General features: G+C 33.3%; 1 pseudogene; it reads left to right on the forward strand.

Moving 5' to 3' along the window:
• Positions 1 to 775: 775 nt before the first annotated feature.
• Positions 776 to 27118, forward strand: LOC134259182 (uncharacterized; annotated as a pseudogene).
• The last annotated feature ends 255 nt before the right edge of the window (positions 27119 to 27373 follow it).

Consider the following 27373-nt stretch of genomic DNA (forward strand, 5'->3'; position numbering starts at 1 on the left):
GTACAAAATATACCTATCGAAGTCTTTACTTGATTTTATGGATATTTTCACGGGCGCCTTGTATTTGAATATAAATATTAACAAAGTGGGTTAGCAAGCTATACAGTAGTTGTAATGGATCTTTTATGAGAATAAAAAAAATCATAATGAATATTTGTTTGCACAATATATAGATACATTTTTACAGGGTGTCAGTTATCAGTTAAATCACGTTGACGAGTGTTAACATTGTTGGGAGGTCCTTAAAACAGTTCACTATCTATATATAAAGGAAAAATTATAAGCTTTTATAGACAATAAACTATGTTCAGATTGCAAAAAAGAACAAGACGTTAATCCAAATGCATGTATTAAAATATCTGAGGTTATAAGGTAAAACTTTTTTTAATCTGGGCAACACTGGTTCCAAACAAATTGGCTGCATTTAGCAACATTCCAGATTGAAGAATATTAAAGAATTTGAAACTATCTATGAGGGTTTTAAAGCTTAAGTTGTAATAGGCAAGATGTCTGAATAAACAGCATCTCGATAAGATAACTTTCACTGTATTTAAATTTCACTTGTACACCTCTGATGTACGTTTCTGGTCTCATATGTCTTTTGTTGGCATTCAAGACTTTGTAGAATAATGTCTGTGGCATTGTTTTTAACTTAACAATCACTTGCATACGTACATGTAGTAGTAGAATTGGGAATTACTGGTTTTTATATGTTTATATCTAATCATTGTTGTTTTAATTTCAGACTCTGTTGTGTCGCTTTGGATCCCTAAATATGACACAAGGTATTTTTTTTTAGTTCATTCATAAAAGTATATGACTTAAGGTAAGTCACTCGTCAAATTTGTTATATCAAGGATTTGTTGGGAAGTATATTTTTGATAAGTACTCATATAGTATGACTCAAAATCGCAGAGAAAATAGGTGGGTCAGTGTGCATCTTACAGTTAAGTTGACCTTTTTGCACTTAAATTTTAACTCTTTAATCTATTATTACTTTATGTCTAAATGTTACTACGCTAATAAATTTAATCTTATTTTACATAAAATAGTTTGAATATAATATTTATCATTGAACAAATCTTGCAAATTAATACGCATTTACTATTGTGTGACCTTTTTGCACTAAAATATAACATATTTGGGGTATTAAAAAACTAAATAGGCAATAAAATATTTTCTTATATCAAGCTTTTTAGGAGTTAAGTGCTGATCAGTCACAAGTATCGAGTAGTTTAAAATAATGAAAGAAAAAGTAAGGGTCAGAGATGTTAATTTTGAAATATTGGTCAAAATATGTGATTTTCAGGCAAAAAATGGTGTAAACTTTATCTTGACTTCTTTAATATATCTTCATTTCTTGGCAAAGTTTGTTGAGGGAAGGTGTAAAAATTGTTCTAAAAATATAAATCAAGACCTATATCAAATATTCCTGCAATATCATAATGGAAAATATTCTCCGAGTAAAAGTATGTGAGGCTAAAGTTTCAAGACATTAAATTTAATAAATGTGCAGATTTGCAGAAATATCTGCTGAATATCCTTCCACCACACGAAATAGTCCCTCATTAATCTTGCTTCTTTGTAGATTTTTAAGTAGTTTTTTCGATGAATATAAAAAAACTTACATTGTTGAATATAAATAGTTTATAAGAATTGAATTTTAATAAATTATATTTTTTAAGTAAGAGGTTCTGCGTGAACTTTTCTACAACGCTGACGAGTGACATACCTTAACATGAACTCATAAACATTTATTCAATAAATCAATTTATTTTGACCACAAAATCACTGTATTTTAATACTGTATTAATGACTGTTAGCGGGGGTAATAATGAATTACACTTAGTATAACGTTCATTGGTTGAAATCTATGTTTTGGCCTGTTTATTTTAAATTTTGACTTACAGGTCATTAGCAACAATATAATTCTCTAAGAAATGGATAAATTAAATAAACCAGCATAAATAAATCCATTAGAGACATCTTTTGCTGACAATAAAATTACATAGAGCCCTGCATTTCATTTCCGGAAAACATTTTTTAATTTCATTTCAGACATTTTTTTCTTTCATTTCCGACATAATTTTTTTCATTTCCGGAATTTACCTGTGCGGCAATTTAATGTTTTCCGAGTAAGTGAAAATGGAATTTTAAAATTATTAATTGTAAAATATTGATACAAAATATAAAAATCCATCCAATATACAGACACTGTATATGCATACATGTTGCACTAAGTCTAGGTAAAAGAGTTCAAAGTGTATACAACTTTCCCCCACATTTAATGTGCACTTAATTCAATGTAAGTGACAGCACCAAACGTTGGCTTTTTTTACCTCGACTTGTTTTTGTATGTTTTATTATCATTGATAGATTTACAAAACTCAGAAATTGAATGTCAATGATTTATTTATGATCTATTCCTTTTAATTTTTCATAGGTAAAGTTTTCAAATCTGTTAATAAAGGTACAACATTTATCTGAGTAAATATCGGAAAATAAAAAAAGAGTCGGAAATGAATATTTTGTAATTACAAAAATTTCCGGAAATGAAATACAGCCACATGGACATTTACTTACAAGATGTTTTTCTTACAATTTATTAACTTAATTTTAAAAAATTCCATTTAAGAATGGCGTTATTGTTTGGATGAAATAGCAGTCAGGAAATCATTCGTATTCCTTAAAGAAAACATTATTTATGAAGACCTCCAAGATGATTTAAGACAAGAGGGTATAGTGAGTGAAAAAGAGGAAGATGTGTATATTTGTCAGAAACCTAGCAAGCAGTCAGCGTGTGAGAAACTCATTAAACATATAATCAGGAAGAAAAAATGTAAAATGTTCATAGATCTCATGAACAGAAAATCTTGTTTTGTTGTCAAGAAGATTATTGAAGCCCGTATGCAGGTTGAAGAGGGAGCTGTGATAAGTAAGTTTTAATTTTTCATACATGAATGTGTTTTCAGCTGAGAAACTACGAGCTTCAGCGATCTATTCTGATCTTCCAGTGTCTGGCATCCCACCATTCATCCACCATTGAATTTTTAAATTCTTTTTGACTTCTATTATAGAAAATACAGTGTCAAATTTAACAAATTTGATACAGAAAATTCTTAAGTTACGGTTATTTTATATAATTATTCAAACGCAGGGCCATTTTTCATTCTTGGAGGAGAAAAGAAAGTTGATGGTATAAATAAATAAAAACAAAACTGATGTTAAAAAATACCGTGTCTATTCAAACTAGGCGAGGTTGTATGCTAGCCCTAACAGGTATGGTATAGTCACAACCAGTATCAACATTTTAGAAAAATAATGATGAAAATATTCTTTATCTTAGAAAAGTCCGTATCAAATAAACATGTACGTTATGAATATATTCAAGTTTGGTTAAGATATGAAACCTTGAGTCTAGTATAAAAGTCACAATATGAAAGTGTAACAGGAATGGAGAAAATATATGGTTGGACTGGAAATGAAAGACTGGATATTTGCATCACTTGTCAGGTCAAAATCTTATGCGTGAAAAGAAGAAAACACTTGCTGTGGCCTTCAACTCGACATTTAGATATATCGACGACGTATTGTCAATTAATAATGATAATTTCCATTCCTACGTCGATACGATATATCCTGGTGAGCTTGAGATAAAAGATATCACAGAGTCCGACACTTCTGCTTCATACTTGGATATTTTACTTGAAAAAGACACTAATGGTAATCTAACAACCAAGCTATATGATAAACGTGATGACTTAAAGTTTTCTATCGTCAACTTCCCTTACTTATGCAGCAATATACCTTCATCGCCTGCATACGGAGTATATATATCTCAGTTGATTCGATACGCAAGAGCGTGCTCTACGTATGAACAATTTCTTAAACGAGGTAAATTATTGACAAGTAAGTTGATGAAACAAGAATATCAACAGTCTCGTTTAATGTCATCATTTCGTAAATTCTATGGTCGATGCAATGACCTTGTCAGCAAATACAATTTATCATTGAGTCATATGCTGACTGACGTTTTTCATACCAATTGTTAGTCCATTATTTATACACTGAATTGACGACGGATTTTTTCTGTTATTTCCTGATCATGACAACGAGCACACGGCGGGTGGGACCGGTCGGCAGGGGATGCTCACTCCTCCATGGCACCTGATCCCACCTCTGATGTTTCAGAGGTCCGTGTTTGCTCTGCTCTTATTTTGTATATTGTTTAATGGACGTTGAGATTGAATACTGTTCGTTATCTCCATACCCTTCTACCAATGTAGAAATCCACCACCCAAACCATTAATCTCTCCTTCCTTGAATTGTCTTGGCCGTTGAAGACAAATTAATTCATTTGCCCCTGGCAGGACTTTTGTTTGCAATTTCAGAGGTGGTAAACGGCATGGCACCAAATCTGTGACAGGAAAGAAAATGTATGGCTGGACCGAGAATAAAACCTGGGAGACCTGTTTTCCACTCAGGTGCTCCACTGATTGAGTTACAAAGGCTGATATTCACGGACCAAATTATTTAAAAAACCCAACTTTTTTGTCACATTAAAGAGGGGTAATTTTTTTTAATACAGTTAAACTTTGTTATCGAACATGGATATCTTCAATACCATGATATATTGAAGTCACCCGGAAATTCCAACTGCTCTTTTTAGGTATTTAAACCTCATTTAATTTCTCGAATCATCTGATATCTCAAGTTATTCCTTAGTTGCATTTAGTTTGAGATAAAAAAAAAAAGTTTGACTGTATCTCCCTTTGAAGAACAGCATGGTCAAGGTATCTCTGATGGGCAATGTAACCTATTGTTTTTATTGGATGAAATTAGACCATCATCTAGAACTTTTTTTTACTATTTATTAGGTCACTTGCAATTGAGTAAACTCATGTGACCTATTGCTGTCTGTTTTCGTTCGTCGTCGTTCGTCCCGTGTGCGATGTGCGTCGTGCGTCGTTATGTGGTAACATTTGAACATTTTCAGCTTCTTGTCTGCAACAGCTCAACCAATATTAACTAATATTGACATATAGCATCTGGGGGTGAGGAGAAACAAATATCGTGAATTTTATGGTCCTTCCTCCTGGGGCTTGAGGGGTGGGGCCAAAACTACTAAGATTAATGCAATCTATAAAAATCTTCTTCTTTACTCCTGGACATCAAGCAGTCAAACTGTTGGCATGATTGTAATCAACACTGAGTCTTCCACTAAAATTGTGATATTCATGGCCCCTGGTTGATGGGTTCTAGTGCTAGGGCGGGACTAAATAGATTATATAGTGAAAATGCATTATTAATTTGAAAATCTTGTCTTTTACTGGGCGTTAGATAAAGTAACCAAGTACAGAGTTATGTTGAAAAAGGCTAATCTAATGATTATTTAGTGAAATTATACGTAAATGAATTCTTTAGAAATCTTTTCCTTTGCTCTTGGCTATTATGCCAATGATTTAAGTACATATCTATGAAAGGTGTATCTTCGAAAATGGTTAATTTTAGGACTCCTCGGTCAGGGTTACTTAGGAGCGGGCTTACATAGTCTGAAAAAGAATTCATGCCTTGAAAACTGCTCTTTGGTAATAATAATCCATTTATGATGAAATAAAATTTATGATGAAATTTCCAAAATTTTAAAATATTGGCTCCAGGGCCAGTGGACCAAAACTGGTTGTAAAATTAATACATTTCCTCTTTGTTACTCTGATCTACCTCTGGGAATTTAACAACTTAAGTACAAGTATGTATAGTTATGATAAACAATGGTGCCTCTTTCAAACTTGCGAATTTCAATGCCTCTTGAACAAGAACCAAATTCAATTGTTGGAAAGTTGTTAAATGATACGCGGATGACCTATAAGGCCATGGGCCTCTTGTTTTATAAAATACAATTCAATGTTTATACGTGAAGGACAAATGTGTAAGATCCTAAGAAATAAAAATTACACTATTTCAGATGTCCAACAGAGAAAGCCCTCCTTTGTTGTTACGGATGATCTCCTACAAAAACATATATCATGCCTTCATACACAACTGGAACCCCGAGAAATAGCTGATGAGATGTTTCAGTCTGGTGACATCACTGATAGAGACCATGACGCTGTGACTGATCCTGACAGGAAATATAAACGTGTGACGGAGCTGCTTAAAATCTTAAAGGAAAAGAAACTATATTCTCATTTTGTATTTACTCTGCAGTCTTTAAAGTATGTCCAGGTGCTAGATACACTAGAAAATGATAGAGACATGACAAAGAAATCATGTAAGTACTTTTACATTGTACATAATGGGTGCCAATGCACAATAAGGGATTTTTTGTGCTAACACATACTGTGACCTAAAACCTCCGTTTATATAAATACTGTCTTATTCGAAGGACCGGTCTCAATGACCCATAGTGGATTTGCATTCATGACGTAAAGATCAGTTTCTTATTCCGCTACGAAGTTCAATAATAACATCTTGAAAAGAATCTTTGAAATTGGGCTAAACACAAATTTAAGAAAAGGTCCAGGGAAAGGTCAAGGTAAAAATGTTTGAGAGGTTTTAATTGCTTTCATCAATATATGTATTGGCATTTGTAGTATGATAAAATAACCTTGAATAGTTTCTTTAAAACTGAGCTAAATGCAAAATGTGACCGAAAGACGGAAAGAAGGAAGACGGACATGTTGAACAGTATTCACTATATGCCACGACCATATTCATTGCGGAGCATAAAAATGAAGGCTCATTCTTACATTTCTACAATTGAGTCGCAAAATTTTATACTTATGCAATTTTTACATTGTTTGTAGCTGCCTGTGCTGTGTGCATACAACAAAACTTCTGTCTTCTTAAAGAGGAACTTCCAGGTAGCAGAGATGCTAAACTTATGGTGGATCAGTTGTTTGGATTCCTGGACCAGACAAACATTTCCGACATTTATGGTTTTACCAGTGCAGGAAAACAGAAATCCAAACTGCTAAAAATACTTCTGATGAAAGGAGAATCTGCATGCAAGGAACTCTTCAGAGTTATGGAGGTGGATTTGAAAAGAGAGGACCTGGTCACTAAAATGAGGGAGAAAAGTGCTGAAATGAAAAAAAGAGGTAATTCTATATTTTTTTTACATCATACTAAATTGTTTTTTATATCTTTATTTTCTTAATACAAACTTTAAAGTAATATGAGCTGCAACTTCGATGTTGAAATTAATTTTTTGTTGCAAAATTGTAAATAACTATTTCAATAACAGATTGATTGATTGATTGCATATGGTTTAACGTCCCTCTCGAGAATTTTTCACTCATATGGAGACGTCACCGATGCCGGTGAAGGGCTTCAAATTTAGACCTATACTCGGCACTCAGGGCCATTGAGCAGTGAGGGTTCTTTATCGTGCCAACGCCTACCGTGACACGGGACCTACGTTTTTAAGGTCATATCCGAAAGACCCGTGACTTGCACTTCTAGTGCCGAGCGCTTGGCGAAGGAACAGTCACTACCTTTGTTTACGTCTGAGGTATGACGCGGCGCCGCGAACGAGAATCGAACCCGGGCCTCCCGATCACGAAGCGAACGCTCTACCACTAGGCTACCGTGACCGGTATTTCAATAACAGAAAAAATAACGTAAATAAACTTATGCTGTTCATATTTGCGATGGAAGAGCTGTTTATAAGCTTCAATTGAATAAAGAATACATTATTTTCGTCCTGTACAATAATGATTTCTTACAAGTTTTGTTTCATTCAATTTTCAGCTCTACTGGTAGAGACCAGAAGAGCTTATGTGATGGTACAGTGGCTGTCATCCGTTTGACTACCTGTCTGTAAACATTTCGCTACTCACTCCGTAATTATGCTCAAATTTCAACATATATAACTCTGTACACAAGTAGACTACACTAAGATATATAATTCTATATAACATTTTTGATTTAAATAAAATATATTTCCACGGTTACTAAAAATAAAAATAACTATGAAAATTCTTTCAAAATATTGCTCCTCCTACATTTTTTATCGGATTGCAATATAACTTGGTACTTGCATACAAATAGACAACACAAAGATGCATAATTTTATATATTGGTATAGATTTTTTTTAAAAAAGCTGTTTTCATGGTTACTTAAAGTACAAATTTCTGTAAAATTCTTTTGAAATGCTATTCTTGCTACAGTTTTTGTCCAGTTGCATTAAATTTTACTCAGAAAGAAACTAAGTGCTATTTTTTATATTTATTGCTGTTGCAATGGTTTCAAGTCTATCTTCTACCTTTGTTAATTAAGAGTCAAAATCAGCAAACATCGAGCATTGAATGGAAAGTCAAAATTTTATTTTTTCAAAAGCTTTTGGTATATGAAAGATTTTGTCCAACCTAATGCTAAAACACAATTAAATTTTTTTTAACGTATGAAGAGACTGGTATCCAAGGAAATTCATTTCCTTAGCAACGGGTTCATAAATCCTTATGAAAATCAATGATTTTTAGACATTTTTCTATGTATATGTTTTCTGAACGTGATAAGATAAGGCATTTTGGTTACTTTATTTGTTAAAAGAAGGAATTAATTTATTCTCCCAAAATAGGAAAAACACATAATTTTAAAGTAAAAGCATGTCAATCAGGCATGTAGCAACAGGTTTGGGTTGGGTAGGGGGATGACATCCCCCACCCACCTTTTTTCTCAACATAACCTGATGTTTAACCCCCACCCCCGAGTTTTGTGGATTTCCCTACTTTTTTGCAGGTTTTTTAATGCCTACCCCACACCATGCGCACCTCAAAAACTATACCATGTCTGTCTTTAGTATTGAACCGATGATATATTCTCCTACTGTCCCAATTTAGAAACAATATTGCAAGACAGCTAAGACCTCAGTAGCTACTGGTACCTAAAATAAAAATCTGGAAGGGCTACATGTATATATGTATGAATCTCTAAATTTGAACTGACCTTTAAAAGTTATTCATTAATAACCCTAATGGGCAATCTTTGAATGGCATATATCGAAATTTTTGTTGTACTTATATTTAAAAACATTTTGAAAACAATGTAGAAATCAGAAGAGAATGACAAATATGAATATTTTATATATATAATACTTACAGATACAAAACATAAATTTGAGGAACGTGTCTTCTGACTTTAAACTAGTTCATCATCATCATCATTTTTATTTCACTCACACCAACATCAGTGGTACATGAGGTACAATATATAAATTAGCCCTCTTTCTTTTTTCTCACAAAAACATTTCGTCAGTTTTGAAATTAATTGATTGATCATTTAATATTGACCTTGTATTAATTATGATACTTCAAAATGCAGAATATAAAGATATGTTTCAGATTCTTCTACTATTTATTTATGAATCTGCATGCTAAAAATTGATAGTTATTAGATTTACATCAATAAAAAAATGCTAACAGACAAACAAAGAGTGTTACTTTTGGATTGAACATTTTTATTTGATCCACTTTCATGAATACACTGTACAATTTATGGATCTATTTTCGGGAACACTGAGTCTCCGGTAACATTATCCACTCACTTCCAGCATCAATTGTATGTACTGTAATAATGTATTCTCATAATGATAATCTGAAAAAGTGATAAAATTAAAATGTAATAACATTATACAGCTTTGCCTTCAGATACTTACTTAGAACCATTTCTAGTTGAGCTTGAGCAATGTTGATGAATGGAAAGCATGTTTATTGGAATCAATTAAATTCCAAGAGATCTCAATGGTTTATCATTTTATTTTAAAAAGTAAAGTTTTTACGAAATGTATTATTTACAGGTTTTTCCTGTTTAATTCTATATCAGCTCATCCAATTCTGTTTCTGCTTCTTTCCGAGTTTGGCTTCAAAGTTCCGAATTTCATTCTAAAAACAGAAGTATACAACATAAAGTTGAGACTGTATTGATTTTAGATATTCTTTAAATTTAAAAACTTGTAATAAAAATGTCAATTGGTTCTGGGTTTTTGTCAAAACTCTAAATAATGGTTTTCATTTCTTTCCAATAACCCCCCCCCCCAAGAAAAAAATGGAGTATAGATATTCTTTTCATAAATTGACGTGCTTTAAATCTAATGATGCTTATTATTTGAACCTAGTTGACTTAAATTAGTACAGTGTTACTGGAAAAAATGTTAGCTGAATATGAATTTTCTTTTATAAGTAAACATTGGATGACATCAGCAAAAAACTTTTTTTTTAATTAATTAATTTTCTGTGGTATATATACAATTCAGTTACCACTAGTCCACTACATAATATACTTGTCTATATCACAATACTTCCAAATGAATGTAATCCCCTTTCCTAAACTAAAATATATTAAGTACAGAGTTAACACCCTGCTCCCCCCCCCCTTCTTTTTTTACGGACGCCATAACAAACGTCATTCCATTTTACAAATATTTCATAATAGTGTTAGTTTTCATAAATTCATAATTTTTTTCTGTAAAAAGCAGGTATTATCTTAAATGGTAAATTAAGATGTCTATTATTATATACAGAATTTTTATTTACCCGAACATAACTCAAGTTATAATCGTTATAGCTGGTGAGTGACTTGGTTATGCCTAGGTCACATTTCCCGGCCGGTGGCCGTAGACCGGTGGTAATCGGTAGTAATCCGTGGTGTTAACGATGCCTCAACATCGGTCCACATCGGCCAAGTAGTCCTTAAAGTATGTGAGAATCTGCATGCTAAAAATTGATAGTTATTAGATTTACATCAATAAAAAAATGCTAACAGACAAACAAAGAGTGTTACTTTTGGATTGAACATTTTTATTTGATCCACTTTCATGAATACACTGTACAATTTATGGATCTATTTTCGGGAACACTGAGTCTCCGGTAACATTATCCACTCACTTCCAGCATCAATGGTCTGTACTGTAATAATGTATTCTCATAATGATAATCTGAAAAAGTGATAAAATTAAAATGTAATAATATTGTACAGCTTTGCCTTCAGATACTTACTTAGAACAATTTCTAGTTGAGCTTTAGCAATGATGATGAATGGAAAGCATGTTTATTGGAATCAATTAAATTCCAAGAGATCTCAGTGGTTTATCATTTTATTTTAAAAAGTAAAGTTTTTACGAAATGTATTATTTACAGGTTTTTCCTGTTTAATTCTATATCAGCTCATCCAATTCTGTTTCTGCTTCTTTCCGAGTTTGGCTTCAAAGTTCCGAATTTCATTCTAAAAACAGAAGTATACAACATAAAGTTGAGACTGTATTGATTTTAGATATTCTTTAAATTTAAAAACTTGTAATAAAAATGTCAATTGGTTCTGGGTTTTTGTCAAAACTCTAAATAATGGTTTTCATTTCTTTCCAATAACCCCCCCCCCAAGAAAAAAATGGAGTATAGATATTCTTTTCATAAATTGACGTGCTTTAAATCTAATGATGCTTATTATTTGAACCTAGTTGACTTAAATTAGTACAGTGTTACTGGAAAAAATGTTAGCTGAATATGAATTTTCTTTTATAAGTAAACATTGGATGACATCAGCAAAAAACTTTTTTTTTAATTAATTAATTTTCTGTGGTATATATACAATTCAGTTACCACTAGTCCACTACATAATATACTTGTCTATATCACAATACTTCCAAATGAATGTAATCCCCTTTCCTAAACTAAAATATATTAAGTACAGAGTTAACACCCTGCTCCCCCCCCCCTTCTTTTTTTACGGACGCCATAACAAACGTCATTCCATTTTACAAATATTTCATAATAGTGTTAGTTTTCATAAATTCATAATTTTTTTCTGTAAAAAGCAGGTATTATCTTAAATGGTAAATTAAGATGTCTATTATTATATACAGAATTTTTATTTACCCGAACATAACTCAAGTTATAATCGTTATAGCTGGTGAGTGACTTGGTTATGCCTAGGTCACATTTCCCGGCCGGTGGCCGTAGACCGGTGGTAATCGGTAGTAATCCGTGGTGTTAACGATGCCTCAACATCGGTCCACATCGGCCAAGTAGTCCTTAAAGTATCAGTCACATTATCCTGCGATGGGGTATACGATGGACAACCAATCCGTTTTATGAGAAAAATGGCGTGGTTGCCGGCCGGACTTACAAAGGCCCAGCGATGCATTGCTAATCATAAAACGATGTTCCAGGATAATCGGCCGATGTATATTACATCGCTCATACATTGGAGAACATTGTTCGTACATCGGTCGACTACGGGCCAATGTTTGGTCGAACATCGACCGATGCTCGGTCGTTATCTGTTGAACACCACTAAACTCCCCGATGACCTCAGATTCAACAGATATTGGACAATGCTCGGTCATACATCGGCCGATCCTTGAAAGATGTGTTAATGATGGGTTGCCGATGAAGAGCGATGTGAGGCATCGTTGGAGACATCGCTGAATTTTAACTACGAATTATTTCCTACCGATGACCACACCGATTCGCAAAAAAGACTCAGTCACCGTCCGATCACTAGTGGTGCCCGGCCGGCAACCACGCCATTTTCATCAAAAAACGCATCGGTTTCTCAACGTATACCCCATCGTTGGATAATGTGACTTATACTTTACACAATGAATACAACGAATCGAAATTAAACTAAGTTCAAATTAGACTATAATTTGGGATACAGTTATGTAACTGATCATGACCAACTTTTTCACGTTAGGAACAATCTAAGTTGGGGAATTTAATTTCATTTTATCATATTATAGTTTAATATCGGCAATATCATCGGGGGGAGGGGGGCATACCCCCCTCCTCCTGGTCCCTCAGGCCATGCATAATCTTTTCCTTTTACTTATAAAATACTAAAGTAATGCTAACATATATAATCAATCAGAATAAATTTGAAATGTGCAAAAACACTTGCCAAGTGTTACATATTTTACTGCATGGTTAATTTATGCTATACATTCTTCAGTAACTGTTGTAATGGAAAATTGTAAAAATTTCAGTCACTCACCGTTATTAAGACTCATGAAAACGCCAAAACCGAGGCTCAGACTGCTCCAAGTTTGTAATTTTCTGCTAGTCTTCTGTACTCTGTTATTGAAAACAATGTAAGCAAACTACCGTTTATTCCTCCTATGTTGGAGAGCTATACCAAAGGGAGGTAATTTGAGGCAAAAGTGACAGAAAATTATGGATTTAAATCAGTTATCATATATAAATGTTTTAGTTGCCTGCAGATTTTTTTCTTGATTCTTCTAGAACAAATACTGTCCAATATAATATATATTTGATGTTGATAAGCTTTAATGTGGTTGTAGATTTCTTGTAGAGTACTTCAAATTTGCTGTTTTTTAAAGCAAAATAAACCTCCAAAAACTAGTTATATTTATCAATAGGTGAAGAGAATTTCAATAATCAACAGTTGTTAAAATAGAGTATATTTATAAAAATAAGATAATAATTTAAAAAGCTTTTTAATGACTAGTAATAAAATAGTATTTGTTTAACCATTACTTCAAGTGTCATGATAAAGTACAAAACACGCTATTTGATAGGCGCGTGGTTTCCATAGCAACAATGCGAAAAACTATTTTTTGCTTGCATTTTTCTATCATACCCTTTGTTTTGAAAATTTATATATGAATTTTTAACCAAATCTGTTTCTATACCACTTTCCACATTTTTTAACTTAATGCTCGATGCTTGCTGATTTTGACTCTTTAAAAAAACATTAGAGCAATCGTTTTTATAGAAACATTTGATTTCGCCGTTTTATTTTGATTTTAATTGTCAAAAGAGCTTGTGAATTGGCACAGTGTCCATCACCCATTTGTCTATTATCTGCATTCAGATACTTTTTAGCCCACTTGAACCAAAGTCTTTGTATCTTTTGTACCAGCTATTCGAACAATTTCACCCAAATTTGGCACAAGGCGTCCTTTAATTAAAATGTTCAAATTAATTCCTAAATCTTACAAAATAAACGCTCCCCCGGTGATGTTAGACTTCTTTCTGATGAAATAACGTTTTTAGCCGGGTTTTGCTGAAAGCAAAGTCCTGGTTACGGGCATCATGATCGACTGTCTTACTATAAATAGCACAGTAAACAAAAAACCAAACAGCTTCAAAGCAGACGCTTCCGATAAACAAAATAGTCCAACTGCTAGTCAATATTCAAACAAATATTTTTCATATCCCAATCGTTGGAAAAGGTAATGATCAATATTTTTGCTTGAGAATTAAACTGAAAGAGAAATTAGAAATTTGCTTTATACGGATAATCGTGATATAACAATCTGTGCACATACGCTGCTAAATGCATATTGTAAGCTAACTATTTTCGATAGCGCGGGCTTTTCGAAATGTTGAAATTGCTGAAGAGTTTCATGTTACATATCGTTTTTGTCGATGTGATGTTAGTGGTTATATTCTGTTTGGATTTTTAGCAAATTCATAGTACTAATTTCGGATCAGACAATATACTCGAGCAATTAAAGCCCGGCTTTCAGTTCTTCCAATAATTTGATTATCATTTGGTTTTATTTTGCAGTGCATGTATTTCATAGTAGGAGAGTACTTATTCCATGCAAAAACATTTTGATAACTCTAAGAATATGAAGTTATTGTGTGATTCTCAGAATCTTTCATTTAGGTATGCCAGCATTGGACCCTAAATTGATGAAGCTTAAGATTACATGCCTAGAGAAACACGGACATTTTTTAGTGAACGAACTAGAGCCTCTTGAACTCTGTGATCTTTTGTTTGAGGAAAGTGCATTAGGCATTCTAGATCATGACAGAATAACAGAGGCAAGAAAAATTTATGAACAAGTTCAACATTTGCTGGAGACGGTCAGGAAAGATGAAAACTACTGCTTTCATTATTTCTTGTTCATCCTTAAAAGTAATGGATATTTTGAAATTCTTAAGGAGCTCGAAAAACCGGATTCAGAAGCTGATAGGGCTGGTAGGTGTCTGCGAAGCTATAAGAAACTGTGTGCATTTCTGTTATATTCCATTCCATATGGCTGTCAAGTATTTCATGTGCATTTTAATCATTTATATCATGATCAATTTTATTAAAGTGTTTCTGATTTTTTTTTTTTACAGAATCTACTATAAATTTAGAATGGAGAGCATCACACAGTTTTTCCTCAATAGCTTCAGGTATGTCATATATACTTAATAATAGTGTCATATACACTTTCGCCTGATGTTTAAAACTAAGATAATCATGTATCAGTTCTTGAAAGATGGTATAAAACATACTGATATTCTTACAGAATGTGTAGAAAATAGACCTATAAATGTAAGACTTACAATGGAAGGTTCCAAAGGAAGGCAGGTAGAACAAGTTTTTCATCAGCAGGTCTTCTCTACAGACACAGCAATTAATGAGGAAGCCATAAAACATGGTCAGATGAACATTAAAGATGTGTCCTCTGGTTCTTTGGTCATTCAGTTAAGACCGGTTACTGATCAAGCTGTACAGACGTTTTTAAATGCCAGAGAAAACAACAGGCTGGTGGAGCTAATACTAGGAATGATGAAAAGGGTAAATGTAACCAGTGTTTGGGATACGGAACCGCTCAGGGTCAGGGTCCAGGTTTCTTATTCACATTCAGCAGCAGATAAGCCAGGTAAATTATTAAGGAAAAAAATTACAAAATTTACAGAATTTTTAACATTGTTAAATATTTTTCACTCCTTGTTGTCTTTCAGATATTGCAAAGACAGAACTTATCAAAGAAAGAATAAAAGTCCATAGGAATGAGATGATCTCAGAGATAGAACCTAGAGCTCTAACTTCTGTGCTTTCAAAATCAAACTGCTTTAAACAGAATGATTTGGAAGCTATAAATAAGGTTCCTAATTCTCATGAACGAACAGAAAAACTTTTATCATTGATTGTGAATGGGGATTCAAAAACTGTGTTTGCTTTTATTAGCGCATTAAACAACATAGGATATTTTGAAATTGTAGAGTTGATTGATCCTGCAGAGATCCATAATAAAGCTGGTGAGTGTCTCTAGCATCTACATGTACCAGGTCCTTAACATTTACTTACTAAGTAGTGGAGTAAGTTGGCAATCATAAGAACCCACCACACCCAATACCCTATACAGACACTGTTCTCACTAACTTGCTATAGATTTTTTTTTTAAAAATTAGGAGGTAGAAACTTGTCAAGGCAATTTTTTCAGCTTTCATGAGTCAGAAAGTTTTGGTAGTGTTCAGAATCAAATGCATCTGTAGTGTGTCTGATAATATTTAATAAATATAAACCTCTGCTCCAGACCTATATTTCCAGCAAACACGGCATAAAGCATTCTTGGGGATATAAGATTTAACTATGCCTCTCTCTCGTAATCATATTCTTCTTCGCTCTATAACTTTAGTCCTGCTTGAAACGTCATTACAGGTGACGTAAATCTATTTAATAAAGATGACCTTAGATCACTTATTTTAAAAGGTCCTAAATATAGGGAACCTCGATCCTTCAACTGGCGTCGTCGGAATTTCATATATATTATGGATTCTGTTGAAAATTAAGCCAGGCGATGGGCCAGATATGAAAAAGAAGACGATGACACCTAATCAGAATTTATTAATTGTATTAGATCCTTGTTAAAGTCTCGTATTAAAAGATTGAGTGACAATATGAAAACCATCTATCCTTCTGTGATAATAATCCAGAAGTGAAAAAGAATTAAATCGATTACCTGATCAGTACGTACTGGTCCCTGCCGACAAAGCAGGTAACAACATTGTCTTCGTTTGTAAGGCTAATTATATAAATTGCATTTTAGAAGAATTTTGATTTAATTCTACAAGTGGTAATCCTATTTATACTCATACTTCCCATTCTAAAGAAGAAATGCTTCAAAATCATATGTCAGTTTTAAATAGTTTTAATAGAGCATGCTCTACGTATGAACAATTTCTAAATCGAGGTTAATTGTTGACAACAAGTTGATGAAACAAGAACATCAGCAGACTTGTTTAAAGTCATCATTTCGTAAGTTCTATACTCGATACAATGACTTTGTCAGCAAATACAATTTATCATTGGGTCAAGTGCTGACTGACGTTTTTCATACTATTTGTTAGTCCATTATTTATACATTGAATTGACTGAATTGATTTTTCCGTTATTACCTGATCATGACAAGGAGCATACGGCAGGTCTTACCGGTCAGCAGGGGATGGTCACTCCTCCATGGCACCTGATCCCACCTCTGATGTTTTGGAGGTCCATGTTTGCTCTGCTCCTATTTTTTTAATTGTTTTATAGACTTTGATATTGAATACTGTTCGTTATCTCCATATCCTTCCAAGTCAGCAATAAATACATACATCTATTACTTCTCAAAAAGTAATTGACCGGAAAAAAAATGTGTTTCAAAGCTTGCTTACAAAATGTATTTTTTTCTCCCTCCCAAGCCCTGTTTTGGTAGGTCGCAATAGATTGTAATTTGTTTCTTAATTTTGTTTCAGTGGAAGCATGGTGTCCATTATTCTAGTTGATTTGCAAGCATTCTATTATAAATATTTATAAATTTATTTTGGCCACAATAGTGGGCCAAAATAATCTGCTTTAAAGAGAAATATATAGGTTAGTTTTTAACATCTGAAGAACAGCATTTCCTATTTTTTCAAGTTATGCATCTAGTAAATCAAGGTGGGCATAAAAGGCCTCAAAAAAAATTTAAGGGTTACGATTTGAATATCGTTATATAAGAATATTCTATTTATATCTTTATTAAGGAGAAAATCTTCATGTTTTTCATGTTATTAAATGGGTTTGTGCATTTATGCATTTTTGTAGAAAATATAAGGAAGATGATAACATCCAACTTTAAAATCATTTTGAATGAAATGCGGATTTCGTTAGCAAAAGAAACTTTATCAAAGTGTATTGGAAGTACTGATACTATTCAAGAAAAAAATCTTACCAAAGAATGGAAAACGCAGGCGGAGAATGTCACAGTTCCTGCAGTTCATTCTTCAGGAAGATCACAATGTAATTCAGTTTGAGAAAGTGTTGAAAAATTATGGGTTAGAAGACTTGCTGAAAATTAATGAAAATAAACATGGAGAGTATATAGCCACAGAAGACATAGGTAAGTAAAGGTGGACTTAATAACCAGTATAATTTACATGTATGATTTGTTGTCAATCACTTCGGGGTTGTACTTATAATCAGTGTTTAATAGACGTTAGTGGTAATCTAACAACTAAGCTCTGTGATAAACATGATGACTTTAACTTTTTTATCGTCAACTTCCCTTGCTTATGCAGCAATTTACAGAAGATGCTTGAGTTTCTGATTGACAAAATCTATGTGGTTTTTGGAGACCAGGTATTCCTACAATCCATTGGAATACCCATGGGTACAAATTGCGCTCCGTTATTAGCAGACTTATTTTTATATTCATATGAATATGCATATTTATGCAAAATCTTATGCGTGAAAAGAAGAAAACACTTGCTGTGGCCTTCAACTCGACATTTAGATATATCGACAACGTATTGTCAATTAGTAATGGTAATTTCCATTCCTTCGTCGATACGATATATCCTGGTGAGCTTAAGATAAAAGAAACCACAGAGTCCGACACTTCTGTTTTATGCTTGGATATTTTACTTTAAGACACGTATGGTAATCTAACAACCAAGCTATATGATAAACGTGATGACCTGAACTTTTCTATCGTCAACTTCCTTGACTTATGCAGCAATATACCTTCATCACCTGCATACGGAGTATATTGTCTCAGTTGATTCGATACGCAAGAGCGTGCTCTACGTATGAACAATATCTAAATCGAGGTAAATTATTGACAAGCAAATTGACGAAAAAAGAATATCAGCAGTCTCGTTTAAAGTCATCATTTCGTAAGTTCTATGGTCGATACAATGACCTTGTCAGCAAATACAGTTTATCATTGAGTCAAATGCTGACTGACGTTTTTCATACCAATTGTTAGTCCATTATTTATACACTGAATTGATGACGGATTTTTCCCATTATTTCCTGATCATGACAAGGATCACACGGCGGGTTGAGACAGGTTAGGAGGGGATGCTTACTCCTCCATGGCACCTGATCCCACCTCGATGTTTCCGGGGTACGTGTTTGCTCTCCTCTTATTTTGTATTGTTTTATGGACTTTGATATTGAATACTCTTCGTTATCTCCCTATCCTTCTTCATCATCTGCATACGAAGTTTATATCTCTCAGTTGATTCGATACGCATGAGCATGCTCTACGTATGAACAACTTCTAAAACGAAGTAAATTGTTTACAATAGGTTGATAGAACAACAATATCAGCAGTCTCGTTTAAATTCGTCATTTCGTTAGTTCTAGGTCGATACAGTGGATTGTCAGCAAATACAATTAATCATTGAGTCATATGCTGACTGACTTTTCTCATATTTTTTGTAAGTCTTTTGTTTAAACACTGAATTAACAACGGATTTTCTTTTTCCCAATAATTACAAGGAGCACACGGAAGGCGTGGCTGGTCGGCTGGGCATGCTCACTCCTCCGTGGCACATGTTCCCACCTCTGGTCCTTTGGAGTTCCGTGTTTGTCTGCTCCTGTTTTGTGCTGTTTTATGGACTATGATATTGAATATTGTTCGTTGTCTTCATATCCTTCATTTTCTTTCTTCTGATTACAGAGAAGATAATTGCAGAGGACAAGGTCCCGTCATCAGAAGGGGTTTTGTTCGAGTCCCTCCTCACTCTGTCTCCTATACGTAAGTCCTAAACATATTTTTTACGAGAATTTAGGGCTGACGTGAATTACTTTCATTTACGAAACGTTTACAGCTAGGACTTCAATAATTTGGTCACCTGAATCATTCTTGTGATCTATTATTTTTCACTTTGTCTGTCGTCGTTCGTGCGTAAATTTGAATTATTACATTTGAACATTTTTCAACTTCCTTCTGGGACAGTTAAGCCAATTTCAACGAATTTTTAATATAACACAGTAAAGGGGAACAAAAATTTTGAATTTCATGGCCACCACCACCCCTCCTCTTTGGGCCAAAAGAATAGGGCTTAAAGCCCAAAATAAATGTTATCTTAATACTGTAAAACGAGAAAATTTGGCGCATACGTATTTTAGCACAAACGCAAGTGGGAATGCATTGGCCCAAATAAATTTTAGCACTCGCACTTTTCATTAAAATCAGGGACCTGTTAAGATATATAAATGTGATATTTATTTTATCTACCCCGTATTTGACTTTTTGGTTAGTCAAGCACGGAAATACAATAGCACTCCCGTATATAAGTAAATTACAATAGTGTTGCAATCATATGGACATAGCACAATGTTAGGTCTTATTTTAATTTTATTTTTAATAAAAGTAATGGAGTATTAAGTATTTCATTTATATTAAAACTATGCATACATCAAAAGAAAGTTACTTGGATAAACGATAATCATAATCAGGTATTGTCTGTAAGCTCAATCGCCATGCTTGATTGCATTGTTTGAGGCGATGGATGATTGACACTCCGAGAAGCCAAATTTTGTAGGTGCTAATAATAAGTATATCTGGTAACAACTAACAATAGTTTAATTAAATTAAAATTTGGCATTAATTTCTCGATCGATCCTACCATGAACAGTGCTAGTTTTATATAAAATCCAACTGGCCTTCAACATTACGTAATCGCGCGTTCCGGTTTACATGCACTTATGTGAAAGCTTGGAACACGCATACACAATAATATTTATAAATCCGTTGGCACAATAAATTTTAGGGCACAGGGGCTTTTGCGCCAAAGGCGCTAAAATAAGTACTGCTCCAAATATTCTCGCTTTACAGTAAATTTTCTTTACTGATTGACGTCAAGATGTCAAATTGGCATGCTTGTAATAATATAAGCATTGAGCTAAAATAATGAAATAAAGGCCCAAGGTCAGGCGCCCTGGTGCTAAAGGCATATAAGTATTCTTCTGTTTCCTATTATTATTATCATTATTATTATTATTATTATTATTCCCTTTTCATAGTACACGTGATTTCTCGGAAACTACTGAACCGATTTCAAAGACTTTTTTCAGGAATGATGCATTGTTGTAATTTTATATTTTTTCCGATTTGTCCAATTTTCTTTTTCAAATTGACATATTATCTACGCATTTTCTTGTGAAACACTCTAGATTGAATCACGATATTTTCAGGGATGATAAAACACCTCATTTTGTTATGTAATACGTCTTTTGATTTGCTATTGTCTATGACTTTTCTCTGCTTCTTTTTATCTAGCTTCAAAAGGTTTAAACATAGTTCTAAATAATAATAATTTAATTTCAGTTGTAACACGTCATTTGGTTGGTTAAACGGTTTTTTCCATTTTGTATAACATAACTTGCACACGTCATAATGAGTGACGTCAAAAACGTATTACTCCGCTTTACGTTAACGCTTCGCGGTTTATAAAGCGTAAACTGCTCCAAGTTATGTTATATCGTATAACATAAGTTGAAATAATCATCATTCCTTAAATAGACGAAGTAAATGACAGTTTTGCTTTTTACATGAGCAAAACATGCTACATGTCAGAATTGTTTCTAGATCATGTCATTCCTGTTCGATAATATACGGTATAGCAGATGTTCTTGGCGGGTATGATGCCTATTCAATTACCGGTAGTTGTTATTCTTGTGCTTAAAAAAGAGATATTTCATCACCTTTAAGTTGTTATTCTGTTAAAAAATATGTGATTCCTATTCGATAATTTTGTCATTTCTATTCGATAATAAAATGATTAATATTCGATAATCATGTTAAACATGTCATTCCTATCTAATTGAGTTTTTAACCACTTCTAGTTTTGTCATATTTCCCAGAATGCAATTCTTGAAAAAGAATAAGAAAAACATCGCATAGGAGAGATAAAATTATGCAATGATTGATTTGTTGATTGCATAATGTTTAATGTCCCTCTCGAGAATTTTTCACTCATATGGAGACGTCACCGTATGCCAGTGAAGGGCTTCAAATTTTGACTTCTACTCGGCACTCAGGGCCAGTGAGGGATCTTTATCGTACCACAGGAGTCTGAAGTTTTAATCGTCAAAAAAAAAAAATCCGGAAAAAAATTTTCCTACCCTTAACTAAGGTAGGAAAATTTTTTTCCGGATTTTTTTTTTTTTTTTTTTTTTTGACGATAAAAACTTCAGACTCCTGTGATCGTACCAAGGCCTGCCGCTGACATGGGGCCTCATTTTTTAAGGTCTCAACCGAAGGACCCACGATTTTCACCTCAAAGTGCTGAGCACATGGCGAAGGAACAGTTGCTACCAATTTTAACGACTAGGTCAGTCGCGGCCGAGATACGAACTAACTAACTTCCGACCACGGAGCGAGCGCTCTACCGACTGAGCTACCGTGATCGGTTATAATGCAATGAGAGAAGTTTATCTAATAGAAATTGTATATCTTCGAATAGAAGTGGATGGTGGTATGTTTCGAACAAAAACTTTATTGCATATAAACCAAATAATTATCGAATAAGAAAGATAAGATTATCGAATAGGAATGACAAAATAAGCGAATAGGAATCGCATGTTTTCAAATATGAATGACATTGATTAGGAAACGCGTGTTTTCGAAAAGAATGATATATTCTGATATAGTAATCATATTGACACATTTCATCCAATGGGAATAGCAATTTATCGAATACAAATTACAAATTATCGAATAGGAATCACATTGTATCAAATAAGAATGATATGTTTTAGAATAAAAACAATCTCACTCTCAAGGTTACGCTCCGAATTTTTAAGCCAAGTCAGTCTACTGACAGATAAGTTTGTTACAGGGATTTCACCAACCTTGTTTAAAGTCAGCATTACTTGCATGACATGGTCGCTATATTGATCTTTTTCACATATATAACCTATCATTGGATTCATTTGGGCTTTTAATTTTGTTAATTTTATACTAAATTTGACTAGATGGTATGTTCTACCCACATGATCAATATATATATAGGGCTATATATGTGATGGCTAAAGATAGGATTGGAATACGGACTTTGAATGAAAAAAATTAATTCAGTGCTCAGCAACATAGTTACAATCGTACAACTTACTGGAAAACAAGGGACAGGTTCAAGGGCCTACTGATATGAAATATAGAATGGTTTCGATTTTATCTCAATTAAATAAACAGCACATCAATTTAAAATGCAATGTCGAACAGGTTTTGTTATTTCGACACAGCTTTTTATGAAATGAAGCAAATCATGCTTATATTTTCCACCTACTTGTAGGCTACTTGGATAACCTACTTGAAAGATTAATATATTATTTTCAAAGGGATAAGAAATACTGTGCATCATATATAAAGAATATATTTATATCATTTAGTTGTATTGCATTTTTGGCATTTGGTATTTTGCGCAGATGTAACATGATATTATATAGAATACTTTTTTGTTTTGAACCATTAAAAATGAAGAATCTAATGTATTTACTAACCATTTTGATTGATTAGATTAATTAATATCAATTGTGTGTATTAGTTATTTCATTTTGTCACAACATGGTTTCCACACTTCTTTATCTATAATCACCCAACCGAAAATGTACAGTTGAGCTAGCGAAATCCATTGATACTCATCTAGATCTTAACACCAAAGACTTCACTTTCTACACCGACAATAAGGTGGTGCTGGGATGCATTCAAAATGACACAAGAAGATTTTACACATACGTAGCCAATCGAGTTGCCAGGATTCGAGCTTTTACCCAACCTCAACAGCGGTGCTATGTATGTACAATCAGAATCCAGGATATCAGGCAACCCGGTCCGTAGCCGCTCGTAAAATGCACGACAACCCTTGGCTAGTAGGGAAGATGTAAGGTTGAATATTGACCCGGGGCTCATTTTTTAGCGTTGGATATTGAACCGTGGGTGTTTTTTCTACGTTGAAAATTGAGACCAAAAGTCGTTGAATTTAAACCCAGGGTCATTTTTCAACAGCTTAATATTTTTTTCTTATCCCTGATGACCTCGACAAGTTGAAAAATGACCCTGTTGAATATTGACCCAATCTCAAAGTTTGAGCATTTTTTGAACTGGGAAGTTGTTTTACTGTTGTTAATCAGTATCTCTATATTCATGTTTCGGTTTCACTTTTTTCCCTTTTCAAGAATAATGGCAATAAACCTATTATCCTGTGTATATAGGTACATTTTGATCAGTACACGATTTCAGTTATCTTCAACTTATGACAACGTTATTTATTGACAATACTTCTAAAATCCATAATATCCATATATATCTACAAAACTATGAATAGGACATAAAACAAAACTCCTGAAAATATGGTGTCTAGAAAGTGAGCCCTATATATATTGATCAGGTGGGTAGAACATACCATCTAGTCAAATTTAGTATAAAAATTAACAAAATTAAAAGTCAAAACGAATCCAATGATAGGTTATATATGTGAAAAAGATCAATATAGCGACCATAGCATGTAAGTAATGCTGACTTTAAACAAGGTTGGTGAGGAGAAAAGAAAGGGAGGAGGAGAAAAGAAATATAGAAGGGAATATATATTATACAGTTATGAAATGGGTATGAGGGAAATAGCAAATTTATGGTTCCACGAGGGAGGAAACTATTCCCTGAGGCGGTGAAATGTTTTATACATATGTTCAAACTTAAACTTAACAAATACAACATGTATATGATAAATATTTTATGAAAGAAAATGTAACTATCTCTAAATTTTAGAGCCCCTACCGACACCTTGGAGTACATTATCTTCTAAATTGGAGATTCCTTGGACTAAACAGGTATTTTTATTTGTTAACACTTTCGATATAAACAAGCTGTTAATTTTATTAGGTATATGCACTTTTATCTCATACTTGTGGAGAATATAAGATAATCCTATGTTTTATCCACAGGTTGGTGCTTTATCAATAGCACTTCGGGTTTTTAAACAATTCCTCGCTTTAATATTTCTGTAGTTTTACTCAATTAAAATCCATCATTATATCTTTTTTAAAAATACAAATTTATTTGAAATGATCTTAACACTCATTCTGCTCATGATCAATCGAAATTTTAGTTTTGTATATTTGAGACAAGAATATTAGTCTAAATATGTGTTTTAACACTATTTTTGAGAATACAGCTACAGGTTGTTACATTCAAATGATTCATTGATATACAGACACAATTTCAAAGTTTTCGAGAAACAAGAAAAAAGATAACAGTTTGAGATAGATGGTTCAAATGTTAGTGTATGTGCAGAATTCTGAAGCAAATTAAAGCGAATTAATATTTACCTAGAATTTTCGTGTTCCATCTATTTTATTTCTAAAAAAAAAAAACACCTCTATCAATCCAAGTAAATGCGCAGCTTTGTTTCCAAATAAATAAAAACAAAAACATGTTCGATTGTAAAACTTGTGTATTTGCAGCTAGGATACGGCTGCCCGAAAAATATCAAATTGTTCAAACTGTAATATATACATTTGTGGTATCTTTCCACTATATAAACATACAGAGAGAAAATATCTTCAATTCTGTATGAAGTTTGTCGGAGGTCAGAGGTCAATGCATGGCCGAATCACACAGCGCAATAATATCTACCGGTACATAAGTTATAAAATTACCTGCTCTACTTCCTTTTCAAGTTTAAAAAATGAACAAAATAAGCAAGTAAAATGATTAATTTTTTTATTGACAATGTAAACAAGTATTTCTTACATTTTGGCTATCGATTCAACCTGTGTACATGTACATAGAGAAAACCAGCGTTTGTTGACATTTTTCTTCACTAATTCTTTTGTCAGCTGCACAGTCTCTAAAGTTCATCCGTATTTTTGGGCTAGACCTTTGGTTAAATTTTCATGATAAACTATTATTTTATCTTTAAATTCTACTCACTATTAATGTGTAAATCTGTTGGAAAATATCATTGCAATCATGCCATGAACAACTGCCAAACTCCTCGGCATTTTCGTAGTTCAATGCAAAGCTGTCGCCAATGTCTCCGTGTTTATTTGAGTGTTTTACGATAAGTTTGTCTTTAGTTACTGAAACCGTAGAATGTTTTTGATCAAACTGCAAATTAACTGGCTCGGACAAGTGTCTCAATCCATCGGATCCATCCATCCCTTTCCGACGACCAAAATTCCTCCAACTGTTTATCATCAAACTTCGGACGTAATTCTTGTGTCTTTTCATCATCGATAATCAAATTTCACGAATAAAAATATTCTTAGACAACAATCTGTTCACTATTACTGATCACAAGAAGCCTTCACAAAATATCCCCTTCGAAATAGATTCCTTAGCCTAATGCATTCGAAGCGTAACCGCCATGCAAGCCGATTTACACCTTGCGTCATTTTTCAAAATCTACGACGGACAGTTAGTGCAATAATTTAAATTCGAAAATATTAAATTGTCTGTCTCAAATGTACATGTATATATAAGTAATAAATAACAAGTTTACAAACTTCAGTGGGAATTGAAGTGGGTCGGTACGTGATCAAATCTTCTGAGAAGGATTTCGGCCTTCACAGGATTTGATCACGTGACCGACCCACTTCAATTCCCAATAATTTAATTTAGTCTAAATAGTGTAATTTGATTGGACTAGACAGTCACATGACTTTGTTTTATATAGTATGAAGAATGTAGGTATTGAGCCACGCCCCCTTGGCAACAGTGATCCGGAACTACTTTTTACCATAGCTTCCTGTTTACATTAGAGTTTATATAAAATATTAGGTTTGAAAAAAAATAATAAATATTTTCAAAGAAATTCTTTCATTTTTTTTTTTTGGTGCCAATCTAAACTAAAGTACACAATTATTATGTAAATAAATAGTCAAGGCACTAATCAGATTGAACTATATGAGTTGTGATTTGTTGTCGTCTGCACAATGGCAGATTTTGACATGCTGGGGGTAGGAGAAAATGTTGAAATTGAAGAAATTGATTGGGAAACCCTTCATCAAATCTTTGATGGGGAACTTGATGCATCAACATCAAGAAAGGAGGCTGAGGAAGAGATCGAAATGGTTTTAAATCCTATAAAAACAGAGGAAACCATGCTTAGAGACCCAGACTAAGACTGCAGGAAAAAAAGATTCAAAACTGTTAATGAAACAGAGCTGCAGGAATTGAAAGAAAGAAGGCAGTCAAAAGCTACAAAATTTAATACAAAGTGGGGAGTAAATTTGTTTTAAGGTAAGTGCATGTTTTAACTTTTATAAATTTGTAAATTATATCAAGTCATCAACATTTTTAATATCCAGATTGGGACTTGAACCCAAATTCCCCACGAAAATTGCATGGTTGCTTTACCATTAAGCTATCTGGATTGA

Source organism: Saccostrea cucullata, unplaced genomic scaffold (genome assembly GCF_032062105.1).
Source record: "Saccostrea cucullata isolate Sc308-1 unplaced genomic scaffold, CSIRO_AGI_Scuc_v1 ctg957, whole genome shotgun sequence".
In the NCBI taxonomy this organism is placed as follows: domain Eukaryota; kingdom Metazoa; phylum Mollusca; class Bivalvia; order Ostreida; family Ostreidae; genus Saccostrea; species Saccostrea cuccullata.